Here is a 15541-nt window from a genome sequence, read left to right on the forward strand (position 1 = left end):
ACACCTTTGGTTTTGTTTCTTCCTAAGGGGAGGAATGTTGTTCTACGTTCGTGGAGCAGTTTCTTCATACATCGAGCTTCTATCATTGGTGTAGATTCCACATTGAGGGGGGGCTTCCTAGCTTCTCTTCTTCTCTCATATGGGGGGGACCTTTTCCTCACATGGGGTTTTGTTCTTCACATTCTTCTATGAGAGTTCTCTTGTATGTTTTCATCTCTCTTTTGGGGGAGGGTTTTTTCCCATTGGGTTTTTCTGTCTTTCCCCACTTGTGAGAGATTTCATTGCATTGGTTTGCATTCATTTGCATTTGTACATGGGTACCTAACATGGCCTAGTAGCCGGGACTCATCTTGCATTGCTTATTTGCATTGTAGACTTAAGTGCATTCCCCGAAGTTGCATTTAAGGGGGGGTGTTGGTGCAAATAATTATTCATCATGGATATTATTACACTTACTTTAGTTTACTTAGGATAATGCATTTCATAGTAGTTTGGGTATGAGACACTTGGGTGTTTGTGCCACATTGGGATAGTGTGTGTAGGAGAAATTCCACCTTTTATGGTGTTGATCTTGATGTTACACTCCACATTCAGTGGGTGATCCACCTCATGTGGACTATTATATTATTTCTCCTACCTACCCACACCTATTTCCTACCTACCCTTGTTTCTTATTGAGCCACATGTCATGTTTGTGTGCTCACATATCCCTAGTCTTGCCTATATAAGCAAGCTCATCTACATTGTATGTAACCATTGAATCATGTTATTGATCATTTTCTATTGATGAGAATACAGTTTATTCTTGTCCCATATTATGTCTCTATTTTGTACATTTCATTGAGCTCTTGATCTTGGCAAAATCTCACACTTTGTATAGTATCCTTAACAAAAATAGTAATATGCCATTCTTTGGGACATGATGATAATCATAAGCTTGCCTTCCTTTTATGGAGTCACTTTGTTTCTTTCTTATGCCTTTTCTATCAAGTCTTTCTTATTAAATGTTTCACTCTCTTGACTTGTCTCTATGATAGACCTCTACTTCCATAGATTATCATATTATCACATCTATTTCCTATTTTACAAAGACTGATCTTTTCTTCTTTGATGTTTGTCCTCTTATCATTTCTTGTTATTTTGAGAGGTATGTTGGTTGTCATCAATTTTCTCTTATTTCATGATTTCTTATTAATATGTTTCACTATTAACATGCTTTAAGGAATCTTACTTGTTATTTTCCATAGGATTGTTATGCACTTTTTTTTCAACTCTCTCATTTCCATCTATGCCCTATGATTGTGCTGTTGTCAAGACACTACATTGTTGTTATTCCTAGTATCCTTTGCACCTTTCTTTATGAAGATTGTCTTCTTTAACCATTATCATGGAGCACCTTACACTAAATTTTTCCTTGTTGTCATCACAATCCATTTAAGTATTGTCCTTGCCTTCTTTGCTTACTCAAATTCTTCCTTGTATGGCTGTCTTCTCTTTAATCACCACACTTACTTTATCTCTTTCTTTTTTTACATGACTATCTTTTACAACCAAGATTGTTGTCTTTATTTGTAAGTTGCAACTTAGGAGAAAAATCTTGTTATAGCCTTGTCACCATATTTTAATGCTCTTTTTACCACTCTTGATTCTTCATAAGTTTCCTTTGCCATCTCTTCTAGGTTCTACCACTACCATGTAACACTCAAAAATAACCAATGACTACATCTTTCTTATATTTGAATTCATAATAGCGAAGCACTTTTTATTTTATTTTTTATTGTCATTTCTTATTTGAACAAGAGGGTTTTCCTCCATGAATATCTTCTTGGTATGACCATAAGCTTCTTTGCTTTTTTGCATGAGAATCAAGCCCCTATCTTGTTCAAACACTAGCATCTTTGTGAGAACAAAAATGACATGATCTTGTTTATTTTATTCATGGTCATCTTTCTTTATGAATGATACATTGCTTCTCTTTAGCATTATGTTTGTCTTCCTTTATGTAGTATCTTTGTACTATACTACCACTATTAACATTGCTTGATGCACTTTTGTCTTGAAGCACTATCCTTTATGAAGTATACAATATGTCTTGAAGATACGTTATCCACTTCATATATATCCTTTTTTATTAAATTGTTATAAATGAACTTCACATTGTCTCTTTATTTGTCCTTCTGAATGTGTATTATCATTCATCTTCCTTGTGCCTAAGTCATTGTCATGCATCTCCATATGGTACCTTGCAATTTTTATTAAACTTGTTCACTATTGACAAAAAATCCCTAGGTTTGAAATTGTTTATTGTATGCCACATGAAATGACTTAAACCATGAATGCATTACTGCATGCAAACTATGCCTAAGGTAATTCATGGGTCTATTATTTTGGTTTGTCTTCAGCTAAAACATCTTAGTTGGGTCTCATGTGATAAGTTAATGGGATGTCGATTAGAGCTAGTGTGGTCTAAATTACAATGGATGACAATACTACTAAGAGAATGTAATGAAGTAAAAGAAGTAAAGAACAAAAGAGTTATCATCACTACAATGACCATCACAATATTTGATACCATTTTTTGCAACTAGCATTGTATTTCACAACTAACCTTGAAAAGGCACCCATTATGATGTATCAAGATGTAAATGAACCTACAATTTTCATCATGCCAATGGAAATCATCTCCTTATAGACTACATTGTCCACAAATATGACATTTCAACTAATTTGTTCTTTTTGGCACAAATTTATCTTTTATTTTACAGTCATGAAACTTAGTCCATGTTGTTACTTACCATCCATCTTAGGCTTTAGGGATTCATTTATTGATTGCATCCTTGAAAGGCTACCACTATCTTATTCTCATCAAACAAAGAATTCAAATATATTCCCCCTGAACCTTGATTTCTTGGTCAAACCCTTCATGACATATCTAGCAACATATTGTTTGTTGTCATTTTACAAATTTGCTCTTACCTTCACTTTCACGCACTTGTTCAGATTCAAGTATATACAACTCCCACTTACTTGAGTTATGAAATTGTTTGGGCAACACATGGAAATAATTTATAGTTATAAGTTTGGCTTGTAATTCATGAGGAGCATTCAACAAAGGTTTAGCCTATTTTATAACATACTTGACAGATTATGGTAGCAAATACAAGAATTTGAAACATGGATCAAACCACAAACAAACTCCTAAAGCCTTATTTGATTAAGCAACATGGTGTTTGGCATCTCTATACTGCTTCAATGTATTAGGTTATAGCAACAAGTATTATTTCCTCACCCAAAAATGGATGCATATTCATAGGCAACAAAATAGAATCCTCAACTCCTCAATGATACAACCCTAAAATCCCAGAAGAAAAATAAAACATGGAAATAAAATGTGGAAGTTCAATAGGGAAGACTTAGAAAAGTAGAAGTTTCTTTCTCCTATTTTTTGCCTTAAACTTTTGGTGCCCAAGAATTAATATTGAATAAAACTTTAAAACTTTATACTTTTAAATCGGCTAAAAGATATATTTGACAAGAATGAAAAATATGTTAGCATCATTGGCGATCTTTGTCGGATGCTTTCTTTCTAAGTGTCTAAGAATAGTAGCCTTAGCCTATCCATTGGGAAAAAAGAGTCAAAATATTTAAAACTGACTGAAAATTAGACTTGATGACTGGCTGTGTGCACCTTCTAAACAATTACCTATACATCTAAACCAACAATGAGCTAATGTGCTTCAATACTTGGAGAAAAGGATACATACAATATTATGAAAAAGCAAATATTGAACTCTTAAAACCTACCCTAGCCTACACTAATCAAGTGACAAAACCAACTAAACAAAACCATTAACTGTTACCTTGAAATAATTGCCTTTTTTTTTCTCAAATTTTAATGCTTTACATTTTTTTGAGTAGTCAAGAGGATATGAAGAACGAGTAGAAATTCATTGAATAGTTGCAATTTTTCTTGAAAAAAGAAATAAAATGTGCCGACCCACTCATGTTGACCATGCATACTGTTGTTTTGAAGTGGGTATGTAAGCTGAATGCATTTCTCTTTAGTTTCAAGTCATGCTCAACTCCATCTTCAACTGTAATTTCTTGGTTGGGTGCACACATGATTTGTGATGCCTTGCTAGCATCCATCCCAACCGAATGTCTTATAGGGCATCCCTTTGAAAGGGCAAGCTTAGAATGTTTCTTGATGGTCTCATTTTTGTTGACTAATATCTTATCATCTTGTTGGTTGTACTGCTTTATTTCTAGTGGATCGTTCAGAAGCAAAGATATTTCCACACTTTATTTTTGTTGCTCATGATTTACCTCTTCAAAAGGTGTTGCTAAACAACATCCAAATTTGAACAAAAAGCCTCTAAATCATTTGAAAATGTGTCCTCTTCAAATTCTTCTTTGATTTTTTGCATAAAAGGACTGTTTTTACTTCATAGAGGTCTTCTTCATGAGTCAAATCTTCATCCTCACTTTGATTTTCATAAACCAGCAACTCATCACAATATTTAACATCTTCTTATTGCTCTAAACCCGCTATTAGCGTGATCACTACCATCACATTCAACAAAAGAAGATAACTTGTTGAACCAAACTATAACATCTTCTTTTTCACATGCCTCTTCTTGTTTCTCATCTTGTTGTCTCTATAACATCTTCTTTTTCACATGCCTCTTCTTGTTTCTCATCTTCTTGTCTCTATAAAATCTTCTTTTTCACATGCCTCTTCTTGTTTCCCATCTTGTTGTCTCAAACTCCTTCTATTAACTCCTTTTCCACATGCCTCTTTGTGTTCCTTGCAAGACCCTCCTCATATTTCCTCCTTTATCTCTCCAACTCCTTCTCATGAAGATGAGCTTGGTGTTGTCATCATTTTTTGTTGTCACAAAAACAGGACAACCCCTACAAATTTTGTCCAATTTGTAGTCCACGTGCTCTAAGAATGCTTTTTGAGGTAGTCATTTTCCCCCTCACATGTGATTTAGGATCCTCAATTCTTGATTCGAAGGTTCTGGTCCCCTTTTAGGCCTTTTTATATTAGTTTTGTGTTTTGGTGTAAATCGGGGTTACAACCTCGAATTACACTTCTCTTCAAAGAAATTAGTCTGGTGCAAATTGGGTTTGTAACCCCGATTTACACCATTTCATCACAAAGTCTTGTTTCTAGTGTAAGTTGGGGTTATAGCCTCGACCTACACCAAGTCCTCTCATTTTTGTGCAAGTTGGGAGTTACAACCTTGACTTACACCAAGTTCCTACTTTCAAGTGCAAGGCAAGGTTAAAACCTCCACCTGCACCAAGTCCGCCAATCCTGGTGTAGATCAGGGCTGTAATCCTGACCTACACCGAGTCCCCTTGAAATGGTGTTGGTTAGGGCTATAACCCCAACCTACATCGAGGTCTCACCTAATGGTGTAAATCGGGGGTATAATCCTCATCTACATTGAGTCTCACCATCACGGTGCATGTTGGGGTTATAACCCCGACCCACACCGTTTCCATTTTGCATTTTTTCTAAGGCTAAGGTTTGGTGCAAATCGGGGTTATAACCATGACCTACACCACAATTCTTTCTTAGGTGTAAATCGGGGTTATAACCCTGATTCGCACCAAAGTCAATTTTTCTTTACTTTGTTTTTGCATAAGTGCAAATCGGACTTATAAACCCCTTTTGGTCATTTTTTTCCAACTTCGGGAATTATTCAAATCCATTTCTATAACTCCACTCCAGATGCCAGATTCAGCACATTGGGATCAAATGGTTATGAAATACAGGCTACCAAGCGAGGACATGAAGACTCCATTGGTGAATAATGTTGGAAACAAGACGAGGCTCCAAACACTTAGTCATTTTTATGCATCTCTAGCCTAGTGTCATTTTGTAATCTCAATTGACATTTCAAGTGTCATTTTGTATTAATGTTTTTGCATCTAGAACTTGCACGTGTCCTAAGTCAAATCGAACTCTATCTTTGACTTCGTCACAAATTAGTTCTAACTTTCCTAGTTTCATTTTGCACCTCCCCTCTATATGTATGAGGATTCTCATTTTAATAGGGATTTAATGATCTTCTTAATCTTTTTGGATCTAGAATCTTTAATCTATATGTCAAAACTCTGCTGAAGTGAAGAGCAAAATTGAACCTTTGTGTTCCTATTGTTATTATACAAACTTGATCAAATAAGAAGAAAACTTTGGCATCCAGACTTTGTGTTGGATTCATTTGTGGTTTATGGTGAGAGTGTTTTTATGCTATTCTTGTTGTAAATTCTTATTTTTCTTAAGTAAAGGTGTTGTTGAGGAAATATTGTTAACGAGTAGAAACAATTGTTGGTTTGTGGACTTTGTGTCATATTTTAGCTTTTGTTTATTAGGATTAATAGAAAGAGATAATAACTTGAAGACTTTGAGCTTCATATTGTTATTTCAAGAAAATATTATCAAAAGTTGTAATAGGATATCAAGATAAAGACTTTGTGGTTTAGTTTGTTATCTTGGTACACAACTATGGGCTAAAAAAGTTATTTGTAAAAGGTTGATAGGATTATAGTGACTACAAGACTTTGAGCTTGAGCACTATTTTCCCATCTCAAAGAAGCAATGGGGGACTTTGTGTCTTCATGGAGACTTTGCTTCTTTAATTAATTTGTATTTGATTATTCCTACATTTTGGGTTAATTTGTAACATTGAAAGTGTAAGAATTATCACTGCTCTATATTGTAAATTCTTTCTTGAAGAAAGAGGAGAGAATAACATCTATTCTGAAAAAGAGGATAGGATGGTGCACCATCCAAGTTTAGATTAGAAATCAAAAGTTGTATTTTGTTTTAGGAAGATAGAGTAGTAAGTTAAAGGGGAAGCTTTCACTTAGAAATTAGGAAAGATTCAATCTCACACACTATGGCTGAAACCACAATGTTGTGAACTTCCCTAGTTTGCAAAATTTTTAACCAACACTTGGTAAGCCAGTTCCTCCTACTGTAAGCCATACTCATAATCTTTCTCACTACCCTTCAACTTCTCTTAAACTATAATGCCATATACTTTATGCCCATGTGTCAATATTCAGAGGTTGATTAGAAGAGTAACTTTGTTGGTTGGGAATAAAATAGCCTTCTTGGGGTTATTGATGAGCATAAGCATGCTGCCACAAAGCTTGAGTAGATTTAGGTGGGTGGCAAACATAGTGGGAATGTTGATGGATTGATATTAATGGGCAGTTTTAGATTGAGGCAATAGCTTGCTAAGTTTTATATCGCATTAAGAAGGCATATGAACAACATTTTCATGATATGAGGGGTAAAAAACCATCTCTCCATGAAATTTTGATATGTTTTGACATTCATATAAGTTGGAAACTAATTAAATATTATCAAAACTAGAAAAAAAAACAAGTTTGATTTTAACATACTAGCACTTTGTCCGCTTGAAACGAGTTGACTAGCCTTCTAGAGTCACCAGGTATGTGCAAAATTTGCCTCCAAAGGAATAAATCACTTATACACACACAAAATATCAATAATGTATGAAAAAGTTGTGGACTGTAACAGTCCAAATTGTCACACCGGGCGTGTCAAAAAATTGTTATCTCACGGATATGCAGCCTTACTAAGTTGTCTACTCAATTATCTAGTGGGACATGGAAACACTTCAGGGCCTATGGGTTGCTCATAAGTTGGAGTGAATCTCCAAAGAGGTTCATTCCTCTTGGTTCTTTACCTAACTTCTATAGCTTGCTAGGACAAGAGAAAAGAGTGCCTAAAATAGAACCTAAACTAAGAGGTGATGCACCATAAAAGTGTTCAGACTTATGCTTGTTGTTTGACATATAAGGTTTTCAAGAATTCAGGTGTTTGGCTGCACAACTCATAGTATTCACATGTTTATGCACCAATATTTCATGAGAAGGTTGGATTCTTTTATAGTTTTGGAAGGAAAAGAGGTTTTTTCACAACTACAATCTTTTTACATTCATTACTCAACTCATGACTTGCAAGGTGTTGACAAATGTTATCATTAACAATTTGGTGTTGTCATTGATGTCAACCCTCAACTTGTGTGTTGATGATAATCAATATTGAGATGTGATTGTTAGATTGTGTTGAAGATAGTATTGAGATGTGGTTGTTGTTTTCCATTGGTGTCAATCTTTTGATGACATGAGCATATATTGTTGTGTCCATTGGAGAATATTGGTAGTGTTGTCACATGGTGTAGTTGTGTGCAGAGCTATGCTGGAGATGACTAAGTGTTGTTATTAAAGATATGATGTTGCTCTCAAGTATTGATCTAAATATGATTCATGATTTATAACCACCCTCTTAGTGTTGATACATATACTATGAAGTTGGATGATGAAGGATAATTATGTATTGTCATTAATGATCTTGAAGATGCTCCTGATTAGAGTTCATCTTCCTAGCTGATGTCTATATTTTATGATGAGGTTGTTGTTGATGAAGTGTATGTTGCTAATGTTGCTAGTGCAATGCATCATGATTATTGGAGATTTATTGTTGAAGATGAATACACAAAAAGTTGTTGGAAGTTCAATTGAGTAAGCATAAAGGTTCTTTGTTGTGGATGTCCACCTTCTTGGTGTTGATGTCTACATTCAAAATGTTGTGGCGATTTTGCTAAATAGTGATGAAGTTGATGCCCTTGGAAATAATATCATGATTATGGAATATTAAGATGAGGATTTTAAGCATTGGGATGAGGATTTGAAGTATTAAGATGAGGATTAGAAGCATGGTGATTAAGTAATAATTTTTGGATGGTCATGAGCATAATACAGGTTGTTGTAGTATCTTCTCTATTTCTCTTAAGAGAGCCAATGGTGTATTAGTGTAGACACCTAAAATTGTCCAGTCTAATTGAATAAATATTTTATTTATTTAATTATCTAAGCCTAATTCTTCTATTAATTAAATAAATCCTTATTTATTTAATTAATTCATTTATCCTCTTCTAGCCTTATTTCTCATTTAAATAAATACATTTATTTATTTAAATTATCCTTTTCCTAAATTAAATAAATATTCTTATTTATTTAATTATCCTACTTCCTCTATTAATTAAATAAATCTTTATTTATTTAATTAATTCATTAGCCTTTTCTACCTATGACACATGTCATTCATCTCTTAATTCATACACTACCTACCCCTCTCATTATTTTATTATTTCTTTTACCTACCCTTTAATCATTGCCGACCTCCTTTTACACCTCTCAATCTTATCCCTCCATTTCATATAGTGTCTTCTATATAAGGAGATGCTTCCTTCATTATCAAACCCTAATGAGCTAACTACTTGATCAATTGACTACACTACGATCCTACTTGCAGCCACATTCCGTTCTTTGTTGAGCTCTTGTGCATATAAAATCTGAGAGCAAATATACCAAGCAAGATCAATGGAGATAGGAAGAATGGAGATCAAAACCCTATTGGACATGTGATGGTATAATCTTTGTGATTTCATGTGATTTGCATTGTCTTAGGTAATCTTCATATGTTATGGTGGATCTTTGTTGATTGTTAGGCTAGGGTTTTGTGGTTGAATTCATTTAGCCTTTCAATATCGTTATTATTGTTATCCATTTTCACCATATATATTTTGGCACGCCCGGTGGGACTCTTGTCCCTTTTGCATTTAACCTTTTGTTGCAGATTTTGTGTTTGAAGTTGCAGATCTGGCATTTCCAACAACATTTTCGACATTTTCGCGTCTGCATACTTTTGGATCGCGTTTTTGATTTTCTGGCGCGTCTGCGACATCTAGAATCACGTCCGTGTTTTTGACAAAATTTTGTTTTGCAGGTTTCTGAAATGCGCGTTTGTGTTACGGAAACGCGTCTGTGTCATTTTTATCTACGTCTGTGTATGGGAAGCACGTCTGTGGTTTTTATCCGCGTCTGTGTCTCACAGAACCGCGTTTGTGTCGCAGAGTCATGTCTGTGTCGAGGGTAATCGCGTCTGTGTATCACCTGTTTCAAAATTTTGAAGTTTTATTGATTTAGTTTTTGGATTTTGCATTTAAGGTTTCAGATCTGGTTTATTTTTGGACTAACATTTTCAGATCTAGCTAACAAAATTGGTGCAGGTTGTCTTGAAAGCAAAATCATTTGGTTGAAGGCCCCTATTTTCACAAAGTCTTTTGGGTTTTAAAATTTACCTAACTTGTGTGCTTGCAGGAAGGGGTGATCATTTGAAACAACCCAAACTACTAACAAATCTTTGGTGCAGGTCCTTGGCAAGGGTTTTTTTTGGATTTTTATTGTGTGCCTTGTTTTCATAGACTAGCAAACACTTCAATTGGTGCACTAAAATTGAATCATTGTCTTTTGTGTCTTGAGCAATAGGCTCTTTTTGTTTAATCTTTAGAGGGTCTGTCTTCTTGTGTGGTCATTAGGACTACTAGTGAGAAGAGAATGAACCAAGTGGTAGCAAAAGAAAAGCCATCTTCTTCCAAACCACTATAAATAACTGTATTCATGGTGAAAACTATGAATAACGTGTGCTGATTAGTTCATACCGACACTATGTCTCCCCATAAACCCGTTTGATCAAATTTATTTGATGATTTGTAGGGCGTAACCCCTACCGGTTGGGAGCCTTCTGTATTTACAGAGCTGAAAGTGCCGCATGTATGGCCACATGAGCGGATGCCCTTACTAGCACCTTTTTGTTTTAGAAGCCCAAATCCTTCTAGTTGTTGGGGCAGGAGGTCGGACCTCTGGTAGCGGCCCACACATATACGGTTCTTAGTAGAGATACAAAGTTCACCACGGGGAGTTTTCGTGGGGACTGATGCTTGGCTGACCCGAGAAGTGAGTGCCGAGGGTGGAGCTAGTGAGGTCAAGCATCTAAGTATCTGCTCTGAATAGCGTAGCCTCGGGGGTAAAACCCCATGTGGGATCAACAACTATTGTCTTGGCCAGCCATAAGAATTGTGCTTGACTTATTTTAAACATTCAAAACATTCAAGACCAAACAACAAAAACATTGTGTCTTTTGTGTCTTCAAGTGTATGCAAAACATTTTTACATCAAACAACACACTTTTCTTGGAGTCATTTTGAGTCTAGACACTTGCAAACATTAGGTCTTCATCAACACTGTGTCCTCTTATCATGAAAAACAGTCAAACAGTCAGATTGGGTCACAACAAAACAACTTCACAGCTTGGAAAAATTGCACAAAATTTGCAGAAACGTGTCTGTGTCGGGCATAATAGCGTCTGTGTTGTCTAGCCGCGTCTGTGAAGAACAGAATCGCGTCTGTGTTCCAACAGTCAACATTGCATTTGGCAAACAAAAAATGTCAGAAGCACGTCTGTGTTAAGCAGAGCAGCGCCTGTGTCGGTAAACCGCGTTTGTGAAGTATACAGGCGCGTCTGTGTCCAGAATTGAAAAATTGTTACAGTCCAGCAAACAACACAGTCAGTTTCAAAATTCTTGAGCTTCCTAGGTCATTTCTCCAGGGTTTCATTTAGCAGTCAACCTGTCCTTGGGTCTCACAAAGTCCATCATTGCTTCACATCTCACTTTACATTCACATTTGTCTAAACTTGAGTCAAAGGGTCACTTGCTTGTCCTCATCATACTTTGTCAACACACTACATACAACAACACTTTGCTAAGTGGTCCCTCATCAAGGTTTCTTACCTTTAGGTCTCATTTGGTTTTACTTAGAGTCAAGGTCAACTTACCTCATCAAGAGAAACTATCCTCTCTTTGGAAGTCACACCTACTCTACTACATACATACTTGGTCTTACACTTTGGACATTGCAAGTACACTTCAGACTCATTTACATTCCATTCAACTCTTAGTCTTCCATACTCTTTCCATTTTTCATCTAGTCTCTCACATCTTGGTCAATACCTAGTTCATGGTTGAAACCCGTCTTCAAAAATCTAGGAGAGAAACTAAAGAGGCTCAAGAGTCCGCAAACATGAGTTCTTATGAGTATGACAATGATATCTTTTTCAATTCTGATCATACTACATTACCTGACATGGATGTCTATAGAAACATTCCAAATGTTGAGAACATGGACACTATAAACAACAATGCTACACACAATGACAATGTGGACAACTTTTCAGTACATTCAGCAGATGTGGAAGAATCCATTATGAATCCCCATTTCAATCGATTGGTTGAGGAAATAATGAGGAGGGATAGACAATACTTCTTACAAATGATGGCACAAAGTGGAGCCAAGATACCTCATGATTTTGACATGTCTCAAATAATGGAACATAGACCTTTGCAACAACCTCACTCCAATATGGATCAAAGGAGACCTAATAGTGGAGGAAATAGAGGACCACACATGGTACCGGAATCACCATCAGCTTTGCTTCAAAAACTAGAGGTCCACATACACATGGTCAAACATATGATACTTACCTTCGTAGACCATTATGGAAGTCTTATGTAGACAAATATGCTCAATCACATACTAATGCTAAGGATCAACCACCAAAACAATTGGATGTTCAAAGGCATGCTCAAAATTTGGACACAAGGAAACCTCATGTCAAATTTGGGGGCAACACAATGGAACATGACATGCCTGTAGAATATGGTATACATGCGCAAAATAGATATGGGGTTCCTCAACATGAAGCTATACCAAGTGGTCCATATACGCAACATCATTACAGACCTCCTCCATATGAACATGTGTATGATCAATATCATCCATATATGCAACATGCTCCTCCTCCAATTGGTACCTCAAACATAGGATATGGTCCAAGAAGTCGATCTCCACCTAAGAGCAATTTGGAGCAACAAATCAGGGACTTACAAAAGAAAATGGAGGACATAAATACACCAAAGCCAACATAAACAATGAGAGACATATGTCCCTATCCATTTGACAAGAGCATTCCAATGCCTTCTTTTCCTACACACTTTGTGATGCCTAAATTTGATAAGTATAGAGGAAAAGGGGATCCTAAGGCACACATAAGACAATTTTTCACAGCTTGCATTGAGGTAGCAGCAGAAGAGACATATTTGATGAGATTATTCCCACAAAGCTTAGGTGATCAAGCTATGGAATGGTTCTCCCAACTTCCACCTAGAATTAAGTCATGGGGTGACTTAGCAGAGGCATTTATTCAACATTTCTCCTACAACATAGAGACAGACATATCAGTCACTACTTTGTGCAATACTAAGTAAAAAGAGGGAGAATCTTTTGCATCATTTTTACAAAGATGGAGAAATCTAGCCAGCAGATGCTCTTGTGAAATTCCACAAAAATAAATGGTAGAAATGTTCACCCAGAATGTCAACAAAGACATTGGTTATGACTTAAGAAAAGCTTGTTTGTCCACCTTCAAGGACGTCATTGAAAAAGGCTTAGCGACAGAAAAGGTCCTAATTGAACAAGGAGTCATTAAAATATTCAAGGAAAACAAAGATGACTTTAAAGGAAAAGACAAGCCAAGATTTTGGAATAAAAACAAGAACACAGTCAATGATGGTGTTGTTGATGCCAATACAGTGCGACCCAAATTCATTTTTTCTGGATCAAGTTCTACAAAAAATCAAGTGAATACTCAAACAACTTCCAGATCATGAAGGAAGTACACTCTGTTGGGAGAACCACTTGAGTCAGTTTTCAAGAAGTTAGTGGCAAACAAGGTGATCACAATTCCAGATTTCCCACCATATGAACCAAAGGTCAAACCAAATTGGTGGAATGATGATGAGTATTGTGAATTTCATAAGAGCAAGGGTCATAAGATAGGAAATTGTCATCGATTGAAGAACATCATACAAGATCTCATTGATAGAGGTGACATTGAGATTGAGGGACATTCCTCCAATCAAGAACATGAGATGTTTAAGGAACCATTCCCAAAACATGACAAGGGAAAAGCTAAAGCCACAGAGGATCAAACCAACTATACCAGAGCATCCTATAACTATGATTCAACTATCAATCACATATCGATGGACAATTACGTCTCTACTATTATCATCAAGGACAAAGCGTTTGAGAATTCTACCTAGAGACCCAAGATTGTCCTAAAAGGTGTTGGATCTTCTTCTGAACCTACCTCTGAATGTCATGTTACAACCCGCCGAGGTAAAATAACTTTGCAAGGTGCTCCAACTAAAAACACCACTTCTTTATCAACCAAACCTGAATATGACCTTGTAGAACAGTTAGGGAAGACACCCGCGCTCATCTCCATCCTTGAGCTTTTACGCATATCCCCCGCACATAAAGCCATTCTTGATAAAATCTTGAGAGATACTGTTGTTCCTACTGATCTAAATGTGGATCAGTTTCAAGCCATGGTGGGATACCTTTCCATTCCACATTCACTTACTTTCACAGAAGCCGATGACGCCTTTGTAAGTCAGCCACATAATGCGCCATTACACATTGAAGCCTTCATACACAAACATCAAATAAAATGAGTCCTAATAGATGGAGGAGCAGGTCTAAACATTTGTACATTGAGCACTATTAAACAATTGGGATATTCTGACAAAGCTGTGAATTCTACAAACAAAATTACTATCAAAGCATATGATGATGAAGAGCGTTCATCCAAGGGTACAGTCACCTTGCATCTCAGAGTTGGGCCAGTTACAAAAGATGTGGTTTGTCAAGTCCTAGACCTCGATCTCACATACAACATATTGTTAGGACGTCCATGGATTCATGAGATGGGAGCAGTCCCATCTACATATCATCGATGTATCAAGTTCCCTCACAATGGAGTTGAAGTGACCGTCAAAGCTGACCCAAATCATTCATATATTGCAACAATCTGCAACCTAGATCAGAAATAACAATACCAGTCAATCGAGAAGTTGTTCCTTCATCAACATATGTGGATTCAGAATCCTTGAAAGCTTTTACATCAAAACAAGCAGAGCTAAAAGACAAGTTCAAGATTAAAGACATGGGATGTGGTGAGTATATCTTTCATGTTGATCAACTCCCACTGTCTCCTAAGCCATTCAGTCGACAAGAACAATCTACAAGCAATATGCAAGACCAAGGAATTGGGTGTGAACCACCTAGTGTTGTGGCTACTAAGTCCGAATGCAAATCTCCTCTAGTGGTGCAAGCATCTCTTGATATCAATAGTCCTAAGAGTGGTTCCTGCGAAGAATCTATTGAGCATATCGCCAACCCTCTTGATAACTCACATAGCCTTACCATTTCATCCACTCATTCCATTTCCACTCCTCTCCTAGACTTGGATCAACAAGAATAAAAAAATCCCTTACTCATTGGGGATGAAAAATCAAGCTTTGAAAAGAAAAATCTAAAAGTCAAAAATAAAGAAAAGTGCTTTAGTCCAAATCAAAATCAAAAGCTATTGGACTCTACAAAAATCAAAGTCAAGGATAAAACTCCTATGAAGCAAAAAGAGCAAGAGATGATCTCCCCTAACACCAAAATAACTGGGGGCAAAAGTTCTACAATTTTAAGTCAAAAAGCATACTTGTTGATCCTAAGTCTCCATCATGCTATCCTA

This window comes from Cryptomeria japonica, chromosome 9 (genome assembly GCF_030272615.1).
Source record: "Cryptomeria japonica chromosome 9, Sugi_1.0, whole genome shotgun sequence".
Taxonomy (NCBI): Eukaryota; Viridiplantae; Streptophyta; class Pinopsida; order Cupressales; family Cupressaceae; genus Cryptomeria; species Cryptomeria japonica.